The sequence below is a fragment of the Haemaphysalis longicornis genome, unplaced genomic scaffold, assembly GCF_048455015.1.
Source record: "Haemaphysalis longicornis isolate Haplotype H1 unplaced genomic scaffold, Haemaphysalis longicornis Haplotype H1 scaffold_2, whole genome shotgun sequence".
NCBI classification, from domain to species: domain Eukaryota; kingdom Metazoa; phylum Arthropoda; class Arachnida; order Ixodida; family Ixodidae; genus Haemaphysalis; species Haemaphysalis longicornis.
In genome coordinates this window covers 119,812,567-119,831,028 of record NW_027526295.1, presented here as the reverse complement: position 1 = coordinate 119,831,028, position 18,462 = coordinate 119,812,567, and positions in this window count along the sequence as shown.

The window sequence follows — 18,462 nt, the reverse complement described above, 5'->3', positions numbered from 1 at the left end:
TCGCCTTGTCCCTCCATACGGCGTTGTTGTTGCCCGTCCACACCCCTCCCCCATTCTCCTCGCCGCGCGAGCTGCGATCTCCGCCGCTCACCCCCTCCCCTCTCCTATGGGGAACACTGTCTTGCGAGGGGCATTGTATTGGATTCAGTTGGATTGGCTTGGCTTGGCTTGGCTTGGCTTGGCTTGGCTTGGCTTGGATTGGATTGGATTAGATTTGGATTGGATTGGATAAAAGTGGATTGTGTTGGATTGTGTTACGTCATAGCCGCGGCAGGGGGTTCACGGCACGTTTCACGCGATGGGAGAATCAACCTAACGGAAACAACAACGGAACCCCCTATGCGTCGCATCTACACAGGGGTTCCCCCGAGGGGAGGTCGGAGAAATTTTTAAAGCGAAATCGTCGTATGGAAACCAACAAAAGTGATCGCACCAATCTACACAGTGCGCGCCTTAACTACCACTGAGGGTGTAGACGGCAGAGTGGAAAGACCATCGTCCTCGTGCAATCATGAACACCAGCTGCTACTTCATTCTGGTAACAGCATTGAACGAACACAACAAAATGAAATGGATGGCAGAATCGCCGTTTGTTCTGTGACCAATCTATTACAAAATAACTGGAAATACTATAAGGTCCACAAATGGTAAGGAATTACAAAGTAAAAAAAAACTCGCCCGCATCTTCCCACGGGGAGAACTCGAGTAAATGCGTCGCAGAGTGGTGGGGGTACCGCGTGAATGTTGCGTAATTGGGTATGGTTTGGGAATGATTAATTGTTATTTCGTCTTTATTATTCTTATTTATTGAATGAAGGAGAAGCGAAGGCAAGGAGTGTAAAGTTAAAGTCTGTCTTTATTGCTTGGTGCCGTCAAGCAAAGCGCCAAGTCAAGCTAAAGCCAAGCAAAAACGACCTTGACTGAATTCCGAACGCGCGCTCCGCCGCTTATATACACACCGCTCGCGTTCGAGGGACAGTAGTGTATGGTGAGAGACGCGCATGCGCACACTTCCGTACACAAGCGCGCGAACTTTCCACGCCGTTATCACGTGTACACGCCCTGCCGCTGTTACTGTTGAGCGCGACGCAGCGCACGGGTAGCTACGACGCATGCGCGCACAGACGCGCTCCCCCCGCACCGCCGCAGCTGTTGTTGAGAGCGACGGAGCGCACGGGGTACACGCGCTCCTCCCGCACCGCCGCACCTGTTGTTGAGAGCGAGGAGGGTACGGGGGAGAGATGCGCACGTGCGGCTCGACGCGACGAGCATGCGCAGTGAGCGTGTGGACGGCGCCGACAACATCGACGAGTGACATCGCGAGCCTAAGAAATGCTCCGCATTTAAAACGAAACAATATTCGAAATACGTCCACTCTTTGAGAATTGTGATACCGGTAATTAGGGCGCGTTTTAAAAGGATACGGTCAAAACGCCATCTATACCACCCCTTAGTACCTAATCTATCGGATTGGGGTCTCATTCATTTTACGTGATACGCAATGTCAGGCAGTATACATGCACGAGAAGGGTTTGAGGTGTTCAACGTGATATACGCCGTAAACAGTATCGTTAGCGTCCATAGATAAAAGCTGCAAATTCATTCAGGCTGCGGCGTGGGGAAATTGTTTGTCACTGAAGGGAACCTAAATGCTCGATAGAGCAGGCATATCTGAAGATAAATACGATGCGGTGGGTAAGATGCCAAGTCGTGTATTTTCGAAAAATACATTTTGCTAACCTAGTTCTCTACAACGTGATTCGTGGCCTTCTTTCAACTGCATCTTTGTATTCGCGTTATTATGGCAAACACTGATATTACGCGACTGGCCACGGCTTCGTGAAATCGATGTTAAAATTAACATAAGTTACACGATGTTGATTTAAGGTTTCAACTGATGATATAACATGCGTACGCAAAAGCGCAACAGAAGAAGAAGAAGAGCACAAACCACTGTGGAGATTGCTTCTTCAGAATCAAAACATATTTTCTAGCTTCTTCACATCTGGCTGTGGGAATTTATTTACGAGCTTCCTATTATTCTGACTAATGGTCCTAAGCATCGCGATCAAGAAATACGTTGGCGTCATTACCAGGATTATCTAACTATTGAGGTAGGTGATAGACGCATCCGAGCACGGCGATGAAGAAAAGGCAGAAAAAGAACAAAACATGGATGCGCTCGTCTTCCTCAAATGGATCACGATAGTTTCAGTAATCACGGCTGCCTGCTCCGTGGTGACCACTTTCTCTGCGTTCTACCTCGGTGTGTTCGGTCCGTTTGATGAGGCACAGAATCTGCTGCGACACTGCTTGGATTTCGCGCCCTTCCTACTGCTGTTCGCCCTATTGCCAGTGCTGTGCAAGGTGAGTCGTTTGCTGCACCCGTGAACGTAAACCCTTTAATGCGCGGCTGCTGGTATAACGAGGCCGTCCGGGGAGCATTCAGTAGAGGAGCGACACGAAATAAACTGACCGAATGCCTTGAGATCACACGAATTGGCGCTGGTGCACTGCCACCATTGAAGTAGACTTCAGGAGCCGATTGCAGTTTTCTGCATCTACGTTAGCGGGTAATAATTTAGCTTGCCAAGAAGGAGGCATAAAGCGGAGGGGTACATGGCTTTGGGCAACTTAGTCGTCTATACAGGATGAGCGTTCATTTCAACGCGTTTCACAATAAGTAAAAGAGCCCTAACCTCGCCAGTAAGGCACATCGCCTAAAAACACTTCGTTGTTTGCATACGCTAAGCGTTCTTCCTTACCTCTTAGAACGCAGTAATACACAATATATATATACCAAAAATGTACACAAATGTGCTGTCATAAAGTGGTGTATTAGTGTAGAAATGTGTACCCTTGTGTCGCCCACCCTGCTTGGACGTAGCGTCCACAGCATGTCATAAATAAACGAATAAAAAATATACATACATACTATAGTAACGAACTATACTCCTTAATTGCTGCAGGAGGAACACGCACAAATCAAAGTACGCTGTTTCTTGACTGTTTAATTCAACGTTTAAACCAGAGTCAGGTCTTCTTCAGGGAGCTAATTTAATTAGCCTGAATGTGCTCACTCCTGCTTTACCTGACTCAGGAGGGGGTGGAGGGACCACTCAGGAGGCGCACCGTCAAGCTTACGAAATTAGCTATTTTCATTTCTTCCCACATTATTCTGGATGAAAAATAAAGCATTAGTATTAATATAATGATAGGTTTGTAAAAAAAATTAAAGCCGTTCCACTCAACGTGAAAGCTCTCGTAAATGCAGAGCAGTGATTCGCCATAACGGCCTGTGGCACCGTTATCCACTTAGTGCTACTACCCATCACGCTCTTCGCCTCCCTGTCTCACTTCTCTCTTGATGAATTGAACGGAGGTTTGTCCAAAGCAGTTCAAATTTCCTGCCTTCGCAGTGCTCGCGCGCGCCCTGCCTGGTACGAACAGCGCGAGCGGTTCTCGCACGTGCCGCCACCTTACTGCGCAGTCCACAACGAGTTGTGTTTGGCGGTCCCATCTCCCCGCGAGGGGGACTCGAGTAAATGCGTCGCATAGGGGGTGGGTGTACTGCGTTAACGTTTAGTGTTTGGGGAGTTAGTGGTAGTGAATGTGTTGTATCAGCAGCTTCTTGACGTAGTTTGAATGAGTCAAGGATATAAGGCGTGTTCGTAGCCTCCCATTCTGTGTCGGCTTTATGGCGCAGTGGGTAGAGCACCATGTACATTGCGTTCCGCCCGCAGGGTCGAGGGATCGAAACCAGGCGCCAGATAGTATTTTTTTTATATAGTGTAGGGGGAGGGGTGCGGACTACGACGGACGTCAACGCGGGTGACATCGTGAGTTACTGAAATGCTCTGCATTTAAAATACGGGCTCAAGGTGGGATCCCGACCCCCCGCACGCAAGCTCAATCGGCGGCGTGTTAACTATTAGCACTCGGCCTCGTCGCCCGCAGACATGGACCCCTGGGCTCATTCCGCGCAAATATGGCGGCGCGCGGCAATTTTGTCAGACAAAAATAAAACGAAGAAAAGGAAAGAGATGGCAGTCGGTGTATCAGAAAAGCAGAAGAGATATGGGAAAAGAGAGGAAGGATTCACGCCCTCGTGCGCACGAGCATTGGACATTATAATATGAGTAAGCGCACCAGGACAGAAGCTAGAACAGCCGCAGGAACAAAATAGCCCATACACGCTCGATCAAAACTGTAGGAATCAACTTTTGATTTGTGATTTCCCTAGAATAAAATGAATGTTCCATATCGTGACATAAACAAGCAATCGGTACAATCTGGCTATGAGGGAGGCGTGTTCGCCTTTATAAATCCTGAATCAAGAAAAAAAAGACAGGAAAAAATTCAGAGCCATTCCACCCCGTGAAGAGGGATGGCCAGCAAAGCTACGGTGCCGAACGTCAAGGTAATTTGCGGTTTAGCATTGTTCCTGGTTATTAACTGAAAGTCTAGTCCTGTCCAGTCACTGCTACTTGCGCATTCCCAGCACGGTTCTTCACGAGCTACGTGAAACGGCTATCAAGCGGCTCTGACGAACCGTCAGACTTATCTACTGCGCAATTGAGGCGCACACCTAGGCACGAGCCGGCGCCAGTGCGTCTGCCGCGGCTATGACGCAGCACAATTCAACAAAATCCACTTTAATCCAATCTAATGCAATCGAAATCAAATCCAAGCCAAGCCAAGCCAATCCAATCGAATTGATTCCAATCCAATGCCACTCGCGCTTGCGCAGAACGGAGCTTCACGGCACACGCGAAACTGCTCAACCTCGGCCAGTGTAGTTTACGCCACAAAACACAGAGGAATCGTGGGTAGAAATTTATTATAGCGCGGGTATGGTAATTACGGCGCATGCCCTATGAAGCGCCTAGGACATTTTAATTTTTTATGATTTTTTTCATGCCCCGGGGATGTGGCGCGGAGTTTTACGATTCCGGAGATTTGAGTGGGTTCCGCAATGTAACGCTACGCTCGCTAGCGATTCCTGTCTACATCGCTCTGGGACCGGAGACAATCTGCTAGATCCTACCCATTTACAGCTTTGCTGTAAAAAAGGGGAAAAAAGAGGGCGGAGGACAGGAAGGGGAACAAGAGTGAGAGGGTCTGAAGAGGACGAGACAATCATAGTAACTGCGAAATGCATCGTCAGGCTGTTGGCGTTTCAGTGCGCAATCTCAGACCGGGGCAACAAATTGGTTGTGTACTTTAGATCCTGCAATACCGTGCGCGGTTGAGGCCCATGCACATTAAGGGCTTAATGTGGTACAGCAAAATGACAAGGTCTCGTACGTCCTATGGTCACTGGTGCTTCAGCGGCCATTCAGCGCAAGAATGACAGTTATTGTTGCAGGACTCTCACTAAGACCCTCTTTCAAGGTAATAACGTCATGGATTATGTAGGACTGACACTGTTCTCGCTCCCTACAGCTAGAAAAACTTCTTGTTAGAAGTGTGACTTTAATGACATTGAAAAAGTGATGTTGCATCGGTAGGTGCCTGGACAAGGAACGGTTTGGGAGTCATTTTGTGTGATAGGGGTGATTGTTAAAGCGCATTCGGAAAGCTCCATACTCGAACAGGTAAACCAAGTTGGGCGCGTCACTATCAACTGTACCATGCACAGAATAGCTGAAGTATGAATGTGGGCTCATTGCTACACTCCGGTTCGCAGGTATTTAGGTACCAAACATGTATTTTTGCCACACGGCCGGAAGCCTAATTGCGGGATGTGGTTGTCTTTAGCGTGGACAAGGTAGTATCTTATGTTGTTTTCGTGCCTGCACCCAATATGCGGAGGTACGCTAAAAATTGTAGAAGGTCGCTCGCTCTCCTGAAGAATGTTGAAGTGCTTTTTTTAAAATTTGATTCACGTTTGGGTGGCTACTAGTAAAATCTAAGAGTAAATTACAATGGAAATCATTCTGATCATTCCGGCGTGGCCCTTGGAGCAGCGTGTTACGATTTATAATTGCCGCTCTTGATATAGCATCGTCAGCAAGTGCCAGCGGGTAATGCTGCCTGACGAGAACATCCCTTATTCGGCTGGCGCTCGGTCGGAAGTCGTCGTCCCGGGAGCAAATTCTCCTAAACCAATCTACCTGCGAATAAGAAATGGGTTGAAACTTCCAACTAGGACATAAGGAGTCAGTGAGTCGCAGCTTGATGGACTAATTTCCAGCTTGTACTTTTGCGCGCACTTCCACCGCTACTGTTCTCTAATGAACAAACAAGTATATATAGGCACTTAAGGAACTATGCGTTTCTCTCCAGTAAATGCTGGAAGCCGGCGCTTGTGATGGGGTCACCACCCTGGGGATGGCCTACTCTCACTGTTTTCAACAAATTACACCGTAATGAGCCAAGGCAGAAATGTTACTTCGCACTCCAGGCGTATAGGAAAATGTGGTCGGCGGAATACGGCCATTTTTTTCGTTACATACGTTGCATCTCCCAGCATTATAGGTGGCATGGTCCTGTATGACTAAAACACCTAACTGAAATATGGGAAAGAGGCGATGTAGCTTTGAATCCTCTTCATCGTCTACAACAGTGTTGTACACGTTCCTCTAAAACAGCGACGACAGCTCGTTCCTCGTTCCTTCCCAATTTTGAACTGTGTTCCCGTTACAAGCTCCTTTATTGGGAAAGTAACGCGTTCCAGTTCCACTTCAAACATTGGAACGTTTCGTTACGTAACGTTACATTTCATTTTTAAACTAAAATATCCGGTCGTATTTCAGAGGCCAAATAAAATGAGAAATTTAAAACTCACATAGCACTACGTATATTATAGAAATATGAATACCGCAGGGTGCAGTTTATCTGGAGATAAAAAGAATCCAAAGAAACGCTCCTAGACGATTTTTTTCAGGAAGCACACTATAAACTCCAGACACGTCTAACGGCGATTTGGTGCTCGTCTCTTATAGGTTCACCACGTATGACACTTCTCACTATGGTCTTACAAATGCGCAGTAAGGTTACTGCTCTTCATATATGCGAATAGAAAGTTACATGCAGGAACGTAATTAATTGCCTTGCATTAGAAACCGCGTCGAAAGAAACAATGCAGAGGCCTTTATTGAATGCCGAATAATTATTACAGTTTATTTTAAATACCTCACAGGCGCCTCAGCAGGGAAGTTAGTAAGGGGGTTACAAAAGTGAAACTTCGCGGATCAGATATACTGCGCCAATTTGCGAGTAACAAAACAGAGCAGAACAAGTATTGACTTCGAGGTCCGCAATCCAAGTTTTGGACAGAAGATTATAACAAGAAAAAGAAAGCCAACAGCGTAGTCACACAAAAAAATTTACGCACAAGAATTACAAAGTATGCCGAACGCAATCAGGGTAGTAGGTGAAGGAAACAACCAAAGATAGCAAAGTATGCGGATGCGACACACGAATCCGTTGCGGTGGTTAGAAATACGCATAAGGGAAAAGCACAGGAAATAACATGGAGACAAATAACATGAGTAAAAAACACTTAAATTATAAAACATATATTTGGACACGAAGAATTCGACACTATAAAGTGAAATAAACAAGCGCAGATAAATAAAAAGTAACGAGAAAACAAGGAAACGCGTGCCAAGGTACACAAACGACAGATTCTTTGGTTCTTGAAGCAGAAAGGTTAAGTACATAACGAAGGTACAGGATATGGCTGAAAAGAAAAAAATAGAATGAATGAAAAAAATGTGAACACAATTAGTGGGGAAAAATGTGTGAATGCATAGCGGGAACTAAGTAGAGTCCCTTGTTTGAACTCAGCAAGAGTTGCATCTCGATGTGGTCGTCGGATAGACGAACTCGTTTTTTTGTCAACACTTCGTTGGCAATGTTTACGAGCCGTTCCACAGAAGCGTTTTATGGTACTGATGTATAGCACTTGAAGAAAAGATGGATCAGTCCATCGGAGTTCTTCATCTGCGACAGCGGGTAGTCAACTGGCACCAGCAGGTACCGCGACAGCTCTTCCTGCGCCTCGGCTGGGAGGGTTTGCTACCCAAACGAAAAGAAATCCTCGGGCGTGGACGAGCTGGCCAAATCGGCGCTGGATGGCTTGGTCACCACAGCCAGCTGTCTTTATGTCGTTGGTCGCCTTGTCCCACATAGAACTGTATAGCATCTATACCAGCTTAAACTTTGGGATTAAGCAACTGGCGACAACGAGCTTGCGCTTTCCTTTGAGGGGTCCAAACCTGCAATCCCGAACAATTCCCAGTGACCCGCTGAACCTGCAATCCCGGTAACCCATCGAATGACCTCACAGCGAAAGCAACTGCATCGACAACAACGCACCCGCAGCTCGCGCGCACTAGTATGGTACATACCCCTGACAGTATATGGCGGTTTTACAAGGTGCCTGCAGCGCTGCTTGGACATAGAAAACTTTCCCGGGGGAGGGGGCGGGGGGGGCAAAATTCTATCGGCCTGACACGCACTCTGTCCTCCGGAGACAAATGATGAAAGGAGAATAGCATTCTTGCGGCTGTGCTATTCACCCGCCGAACGCCTCGTAAGCTCAACTGGCATGAAAGCAACCACAAGCGGTGGCCCTCTGCCTGCTTATTCTTTTGCCTTTGACCTTCGAGAAAGCATGTTCCACTGAAGGGTGACCGAATTCGACCCCTTATAGGAAGAGAACCACAATAGCGACTTGTGGATTTTTCTACTCGAGCATTCGCATCAAAAACAACTGTTCTTAGCGATGAAACATCTGTAGAAGGAACGCTGCTCCTGCCGTTCCTCCAAAAACCTAACAAGTTCGGTTACAGTTCCACCACCCCTTGATGGAACGGTGGCGTTCCTTCGTTCCTCCAAAAAGGAACTAGTTCCAGGAACGCCGTTCCTTGGAACGCTCTTCTGTACAACACTGGTCTGCAATCACTTCAGCCGTATATTCTCATGCTGTAATGATCTTTTCTCCGTGCCATGACATGGCTAGTGGAAATCTGTGAAACTCTTTTAGTACATAAAAACAAGCCGGGTAGACATAAAAGGACGCCCAATGTTTTCTATGCAAACTTTCTTTGTTGTTGCAGGTATGGGTGTTGTGCCCTCTGTTCAAGCGCCCGGTCTTCGAGGCTCCACGAGAAAATCTTCCAAGGCCTCCGAGACGACTGTAGGCAGTTTGTTTTTCAGTTGAACTTATTTACTTGCGTCTTACATTCACCTCAAACTCACGTCTTAAAATACTAAATAACAGTCAACAGTAAACGTTAGCAGAGAATGTTTGTGAAAAACAATTGTCGATATAGACTTACGCCTTAAAAAAACACCTAACCTCAAATTACGGGACGCTTTGAAATTAGCATGATACCTATTTTTATTTTTGTAGTTGCTAGCGCTCTAGTAGTGCCGTCCTTAACATCCCTGTCGTCTAGCTGTTTGTCTATATGTACGAAAAAATGTTCCTCGATTCAGCCATTCGGCCAAAGATTACGAAAATTCTTGAACGAGAAGTTTATGCAGTGAAAACGTTACCGAAGCAATAAATCTGCCCACATACTTCATAAACTACGGAAGCTACGGATAGGCTTTTTGTCCTTCAAACTATCTGTTATCGACGCAGTGAGCCCGGATAATTTCGTAAAACGCCTTTTTGATGACGCCGCTTTGTATTCTGACATATTAAATTAGGTCTTCACTGCTTCGCCTGTTTTGCGTAGTCAAAAACTCCGGCTTCAGATACATAATTTTATGCTATAAAGTATTTCACCAGACCCAGCCTGGTTATTTTGTGGCCAAGGCGTTGCGTTCTTCAACATTAGTTCAAAATAAAGTTTGATGTATAGGGCAGTAGCCAACCTCGGGTTATGAGCCGCGCGGAAGCGAAAGAGAGAGAGAGAGAGGAGAGAGAGAGAGAGAGAGAGAGAGAGAGAGAGAGAGAGAGAGAGGGGGGGGGGGAGGGAGGGAGGGAGGGAGGGAGGGAGGGAGGGAGGGAGGGAGAGAGAGAGAGAGAGAGAGAGAGAGGGAGAATAAACTTTCATTAAGTCAAAGAAATGCTTCAGAGAGGCGTCCTCATTACAGGATGCCTTGAGCTTGCTCCGCGTCGACAGCCCTTTCGATAAGACACAGCTGATGTTTGAGGCCGAAGCTCGCCAAGGCTCTCTCCCAAAGCTTCGTGGAAAGGTAAATGTTAGAGGGGTCTAGGATAGACTTGTCGTATCCGCCCACTATGTGTCTGAAAGACAGTGGTGTATTTATAAAGATGATTTTTTTGCTTAGGCTGCTAAGCATGAGAATTTTGACTAGTCTCTCTGCGACTAGTTCTCTTCCTCGATTCAACCATCCCCCCGAAAGCGTATGTCTGCAGGCACCTCGTTGAGCAGACGAAGCTCTTCCCAGAAACTGGGCGCGATTTCATCTTGCCAGTTTTGAGGTCTTGCGGTACTCGAAAAACCTCGTTAATTCGGGAATGACGCTGAATCTATTTCGTTAGTTAGAGTTCATGAAAACATTGAGCCACATAGGCACCTGCGGGGAAATCTGGGATTGTTCGTTAGATCAAAAAAATTGCAAGATTCGGTATAGTTACACCGCGTTTCGACTGTAGAAACATGCGACTCCCAAGTACATCACTTCCTTTCGAGAGAAGGCAGTAGGTTCGTAGGCTTATAATGCTGCCACAAAGGACATACGGGTATACGAGAAGTTCGTTTGCTTAATAACTCTATTCACTTATAAAATAGCTCTTGCGATGTTGTCTAATCAAGGAATCAAATTTAGCCAAGAAATCGAGGCACACCACACGAACCAATGCCCAGGAGCATGAAACACAGTTTGGAGGACGTTTTACTGCCCTTTAGTTGATGGCGTTCCTATGTAGGCTCCCAGTGATGAGTGGGTTTTTGAAAGCGATTCGTAGCATCATATCCAAAGAAATATATAGAGACTAAATTTTATCATTTATTGTTTCTACTAGGTCTTCGTATCTGTACAATTTTTGTGCACAGCACTTAAGAGCACTTAAGCGTCCGCTCCTGTGGTATCAGGGTGCCGTCGTTCCTCGTTGTAACCGAGCGAACAATTGGCACACCGATGATGAACAAGATAGAACGAGCGCGAGTGTGGAAGATAAAACAAGGGCGATAGTGTGCGGGAGATGGCGTTTCGCAACTACGGCGGACAACATTCCCTTCAGTAAAGAATGAAATTACGGCGAAAGGCGTGAGGCATGGTCCCTTGCATCCACGCGCTTCCAGACAACGCTGAAGTATACCGCGAGCCTTCGTGTGTTCCATAATACAGCGGTCACTTTGTCAGAACGCAGCACGTAGACGCCATCACCCAGGAGACTGCAGTTCTCCCAGCGCACAAATTTTGCGTCAGAAAGTGTCGTAACCATCGGCCAAAGTTTTTGCCCTTCTAAATATCATATGAGCGATGCATTCGGTCCTAAAACCTTTGCAGTCGTTTTATGATTCAAATTCATAGAAGCGGCAAAGTAACATTTAGAATACTGACCATCGGAACACTTTCTTAAATTTGTCTTCAGTGGTCGGGCGAAAGGAAATTGTTAAACAACTGTATACGACGCGAATTGAAGGTGGTGATGCTGATCTCTTCAATAATTCAAAAATGATTTGGCTCTTGTTCTTGTTGGGCGTGTATTACCTGAATGACAAAAAAACACAGATTGAGGGATGAGCAGACATTTATCAATATACCATGTAGTTTTCTTTATCATTGCTAAATACGCACTAGAAACAGCCTTCACATGTCTTAGTGTGTTAGTAGGGCAAAAACCAGGATTGCCCAATTAGGCGGATAAAGTCGTCATTTTCTTTGTCGTTTTCCTCCACTAGAAATGGCCACCGCCAGAAAAAGTAAATAAAAAACATATCTTCAATTTGTGCAGTTTTTGAACCTGGGTGTCTAGAGCAGTAGTCGAGTGCGTTCATGTGTTGCTCATTTCAAAATTGGCTAGCAATAAAACAGTTATCTAGTGCGGGACGCTTGACGGGGAAACTCGATGGCAAGTAACTAGAACAGGTTCACCCCTGCTGAGCATATCTCTTATGGTGGAGAATCTGCAGCAGGTAGGGCCACCAGCCTGTTTTTAAGTAATTAACAGATAACAAAGATGGCGAGAGATGACAGATAATTAACAAAGAAATGAAAGTGATGAAAGAAAGGCATATATTATTTCGAACCTCATAAGATCTTGATATGTACCGCAAGGTATTCGCTTACAAAGTAAGTAAGAGGAATTGAAGGTTTACGGAGTTTTCCTCATTGTTAGAATATTTAAAATGTGACATTTTAGGTGAGATCAAATCAAGCCAATCCAAGTATTGGCCAATAAAAACGGACGGAACCTTGACTTTCTTCAGGTCATAACTGCACAGAATTGTAACTTCAGCGAGAGAGAAAGCTTGTAAGATTGTTCACGGCATACATTTTTTTTATGGTTAATCTTCTTGTCTTGTCGTGTAACTAACGAGTTATATGCTTTTTTGTATGCGCAGGTGTGTGGGGCATGGCCTATAAAGATGGCTGGGCCAACCTCTACTTCGCCGACAGCAGCGTCGTCGTCCTACGAAGGAGAATGTGATTAGAACTGGCATTGCACGTGCTTGGTTGTGATTCTTTGCTGGTTCAATGCTTGGTTTGTTAAAAAAGTATTTTTTGACTGCTGCTTCCATGGTTGACATTACTAGAAATGTTTCAGCAAGTTTGAAAATGCTTATTTTGTTGTCGGATACGTACCAAATACGCCAGTGGGTCAACACAAGAAATGCGCAATCTATCAGATTCTCATAAGGTACCGCGTACGTGTTTTTTGCCCGTCGCAATTCAAATTTTACTGCAACCCCCCCGGTAGAGTTGATTTGCCTTAACCCTGCCGTGACGCTTCTGTAGCTGAGTTAGTAATAGCTTGGCAAGTCATCACACCAATGGAAGCGCTACCGTGCAAAATATTGAAGGTGATAGCCCAGCCCATTTAACCCCCAACGCCCATAGGTTCATTGTACTCGAGGGAACAGAAGTTGAAAAACTTTTGTTGTTCGGGAAGCTTGGAACCATGACTCCTGATTCCTTAGGGAGGCGCGTTATTCACTGCTCTAAGTAATTGATATCTTCTAAACTAAGGAATTGCACCGTTCGAATCGGTCGTGGGATTCCTTGGACAGGGCTGCTGCTTGACTCAACACCACCTGCCATTGGCTAGCCACGCCGTGTAACTCCTAGTAAGCTGCGTCATCAGTGAGGGGCTGGGCATCACCGCTTCCCATTGCTCTAGACTTTCGGAGTCGGGGAGAGCACTAGAGGTGGGTGGTGTGAGTTTGAAGGTTTGTTTACTCAGCGAGGTGGAAGTAACAGCGGCGTGTTACGGATTGCGTTTGAGGAAGGTGTTGCTACAATGCCTTTTACATGAGGCTCTGACTAGGAGATCATAAGCCCTCTAAACATATTATTTAGAAAAAGCCTTTAAATGGCGGCTAATATTATTCCCAATATTCCTCCCAGGCACGAAGAATACGGTCAAACCATCTTTTCTGCGTATCAGTAGCATAAGGTAGAAAAAAATGAAAACTCATGTTCCCTGAAAATGACAACGAAAACCACCAGAAGGAGGACGAAAAGCGTGCAGGAAGGATCTGGCAACTACACCAAAGAAACGACCCTAATAAATAGGGAAAACCTACAAAACCTTTCTCACGTCTTCTCGCGGGAAGTATAGAGATATACCTGGGGATCTTGCGCATGTCATAGCTAGAACACACTTCTCCATGGGTGATGAGGGCTGAACTTTTCGTCACCCAGCCGTTACTTCCTCATATAAAATTCTTTAACTGCACTCAAGATTCTTAACTGCCCTCTCCTACCATCAAAATCGCCTGGACCCGAAGTCGTACCTCCAACAGCGCAAACGAAGCTGCCTAACCCGCGGTGCGTGACCTTTATATATAGGCCCTTCAGGCGATGCAAGGCAATTTCGCCAGTCCGATAAACATGTGAGAGCTATCACCACCCACCCTCACAGTCGTCTCCCACTACCTACCTAGCTCTAATCTTCAAGAATGCCCTGCTGCACACTCCTATTCAACAATTACAATGCCATGGCAGTGGACGTCTTCAAAACGGCACCACCCTGGCCCTCCTAAAGCCGTTTCTCCAAACTTTTTTCTTACTGCACCACCCCGGAGAAAATCTCTTCCTCTGCATTTTTCGCCCCAAACCTACCATTACCTCATCTTCTTTGCAGTAGTTACAACACACTCTGGCGAGATCGGACAGCCGGACCAGTGAAGCCCGATGCAGCAGGCCACGCAAGCAGCGAAAGCAAGCGGCTAGTATGATTAGGGACGTCATTCCGGTGCTCTTAATCTATAACAGAACGCACCGTTATTCCTTTTCATTTTCCCAATATGTGTGCTGGCCGTATAAAGAGTTGGTGCTAAACAATAGATGCGCGTTGAGCATTTCTCTGGATTCGGCGGATGCCAGGACGCACTTGCATTTTCTTATAATATTGTGTTGTCGGTTTTTTCGCATGCAGTGGAAGCTGTTGTATGTCATAATTGCACAAACGTAAGCTTGTGATTAAATTAGCGTAGGTTCGATGGCAAATATTAAGCCTGCATTATGTTTTCATGCAAATTACTCCAAATCGAACATGTACCCAATGAAAGGCATACAACAGCGATGGCTCAGAGATACAGCACTCGCTTCAAGGGCGGGAGGCACCAGGTTCGAATTCGCGTACTGCCAGGGTCCCACCGGCGTACAGGTGTACCTGTCCGAGTGCGAACCTTGAAAGGGGAGAAACGCCTGGAAAGCTGGCTTTACACTTGCAAGGGTATACTGACCATGGTATAGCGGGCGGGGCGCAATGGCCATCTACTACAACCCATTCTCGGGAGGTAAAAGGGCCTGGCGGCTGGGTCCTGCCCACGGAGCAACAATTATTGAGGAGGCGCAACAGGGCTTGCTCCGGCGGTGCGATAAAATCATGGCGCCGGGCACGGCACCGACGCGCCCTCTGTCGCGAGGTGCCAAAGGGAAAAGGCTTGCGGGTTCAAGGTCAGTCAGTACATAGCCGGCTATATCTATAAACGTTGGCCGTGGGCAGAAGACGCCGTCAAATCCCTCGCGCGACTGCACTTTCATTGGAGTCGGTTTGCGGCGAAGAAATCACGGCGTTTCAAAGATTTTTTGTAGGACAAAGGGGCTTTGATTTTTTTTAGAACGCGAAACCTACAAACACAAACTTCAGGTTGAAGACCTAGGTATGATCAGTTCCCGTGAATGATTGTTCTTATCCTCTCTGCCATTAGTTCTTATTTATACATTCTTAACTTCTCCGCCCTCCCTGTGGAACATAAAAAACGCGCGCAAATCTGAGAAACTGCCCGCGAGAGGCGAGAGCGGCGAGAGTGAACCACTTGGGGCCGGAAGGCAGTGTCTGCAGACGTCGTCTGCTCCGGGATTCCTTGTAGTGCTTCGTTTCAAGTGTGCTACGGCTTGTAAATAGGGCTGTATTTAATAATAACTGCTGCTAAAACGCCCGACACATCTATTTATTTATTTTACAGAAAGAAATCTGGCAATTTTCACAATATATTTGATCCTATTACGATTTTTGTGCGTCGCATCCGTAAAAAAATATATAAACTATGGCAACGCGCTTGAAGCGCCATCTGTTGTTCTGCTCCGCAAGCTGCATTTCCTCCTCGCCAGACAGTGACATCAAGCGCCGCCCGCAGGCGGTGTCCCAGCACAGGAGATTCTATCCTCAAATATTTTCTTGTCCGAGGTCCTTCCACAGGTGGCAACGGAGTTGAAGATTCACTTTTATGAAGAATGCCACCATGTGCATTTCGTCGCCCTGCTGCAGCTGGGCACTCACAGCTGAAGAGGGAGAGAGAGAGAGAGAGGTGAGCTATTTAAAGTGCAATGGTGACGTCAATCTTATTAGTGGCACTGCTAGCCACGCCGAATGGCGGATGACTACAGGCATGATTGGTAAATGTTTGACATTACGAGTATACAGCAAGACGGCAAACAAATAGCGCTTATACCCTAGTGCAATAGTGGTGATAGTACATTGGGAAATCTAGCTCGACTCCGCTTGCCATGGTTCTCTTAACTGGAAATATCTCTATAGATCAGAAACAGTACAAGTGTCTCAAGAAATGTACTTGTTCGTTTTTGCTTTTGTTTCTACGTTAGGTATGGTTTCCATTCTTCGCTCAGCTTACTTTGTATTTTGATTCAGTGTTTACCCTGACAATTTCATTTTCGAAGTTCCTTACTTGCCGGACCTTGCTAGCAGCATTTCCTTGTAACCGGCGCAATAAATACAAGTGAATCCCTGGCCCGGCGCTTGGCACTTCTGCGGGAATACAACGCATAGGAAGTTGTCCCGGTTTGTGCAGGGAATCGCCGGCATGGAATGGGTCGCCTGGAAAATGTCACGTTCTGTTTTTTTTTTCATTTGGCTACATGCCAAATATTTGTTTATTATTTCGGCGCTACATATCTAAAGTAGGTGCCCGTATCCTCCGAGCTATGCTTGTTTTGTCTCGTGTCCCTCGTTAACCAGTCCCATTTGGTTCTCACCGCTTGTTTTTCAGTATCCGCTTTTTATATTACTCTGGTTTACTCACTGAGATTTTTCCTTCATTGTTAGATTTTTGCGAAGTTATAGTTTCCGTTTTTCTTTAATTTCTGGAATATATTTTTCTCGGGATATTTTTCGTCTTCAAATCTTCCTTAACGGGTATGAGCCATATTTGAATCACACTCCCACCGCCGCAACAGCAGCAATGCCTCGCTTCGGGACACTGCCGTTGACCGCGACATCGCTTTCGGAGAATACCGAAGAAATCGTCACATCTTGGCTGCGCCGCTTCCAGCGTCCACCCCGTTCCTCGGGGAGAACTTCGCCCGGTGGCTTGGTGGGCCCAACCGACAGCCGTTACCGGCCTCCCACGTCTGCCTCTACAAAACGTGGTAATATTACTTTCAAATATTTCCGTTTACATGTTTATTGCTTTTTAAAAATGCAGGGTTAATGTGCCATCCGTCAACGCTCAATTTCGTCGCTACAACCATGACTAGAGTGCCGTCGTACGACATACGAACTGTTCAGACCTCGCTTGAAACGGCAGACAGAGCGCCTGCCGTTGGGGTGTATGTGTTCCGTCATAGCTTCCTCATAGTAATGGTGGTAGTTTAAGTCCGCCTCTGGCTTCCTTTTTTAAAGCAATGTTTTTTACCTCTGCCAGCAAACGGTTTTTTGGCAGCGTGCGGTACAATAAACTCCCAACTCGGCGGAGCTGGCGGCGGGGGGATGGCGGGGAGGGTTTTTGGCTCGGCGAATTTGCCCAGCGTTTCCCGCCTGGAGGGGCTTGCACGCACGCGGGCGCGTCGGCGGTACGGCTTTGTCGTGTGCTTTACCGAAATTTGATTCGCGCTGGCTTTCACGCAGCTTCGCGCCCATTGCGCTCTTCCTTCGCACGGCTTGATTAACTTGTTCCACAGCACAGCGCGGGTAAATCGTACCCGACGGAATTAGGTTGTCTTACGGCAAAAATACGTTAAGGATCAGTTTGCAGGGCGGGAAAACCAAATGTAGAGACCACATGCAGACATCTGGTTCCTAGACAAACGCTCACTTTTGCGCACTTCTTCCCGCCGATGGGACTACATTTTACAATTCGGTGAATATACGATTCGGTTAAGTTTTAATAGGTATTTCAAAAACCGAAAGGAGCAACTTGTCCTGATAATTAGTGATTAAAAGTCCCCCCAGTTTTCTCGCAATTCTAAAACTTACTAAACTAACTTGTTTAAATCGGTATAAATGGGAATCACTAAGCTCACATGCCGAATTGTTTTGGTGTCTGCGTTTGTGCCGCGCGCTGGTGTAGCCCCGAGCTAGCACATCAGGATGGCTAGGTTCTGCTGTCTCATCCTTCGAGAGACGCTCCTCTCCATTTTCTGTCTGGCGATACACCGCCCGGCTACAGCGGCGGCGTCCGCCGCTCCAGCCCGGCCGTTGCGGGCGCTGATGGGTTCGGGAACACTTCCTTGCGAAATCCAGGCAACGGCTGGCAGAATCTCTGGTTTCACTCTTTGTAGAGCCAATTTTGTGAATTCAAGTGACGTCGCATGGGCAATTGTTTTCGATTGTGTGTAAAGCTTTGCTTTACAATCACGTTCACCGCGTGTATTAGAGCGAATGTTTTAACGTGTTTCCTTTCAGTTATATTTTTTGTGGCTTTGCTTAGTTTTTCATCGTTTAATGATTGGGTTTCGTTCGTTGTGTTAGGTTCGATTAGTTAAGTTTTGATTACGTCACGTTAAAGAAATTGAAAGAGCGACAGGCTCGAATTTTTTTAAATGATTTTGGACGCCGTGTTAGTGGCTGCCTATAGTGCCTTTGGACGGCTATTTATAAACGGAGCCTTGTGAAAAACAGGC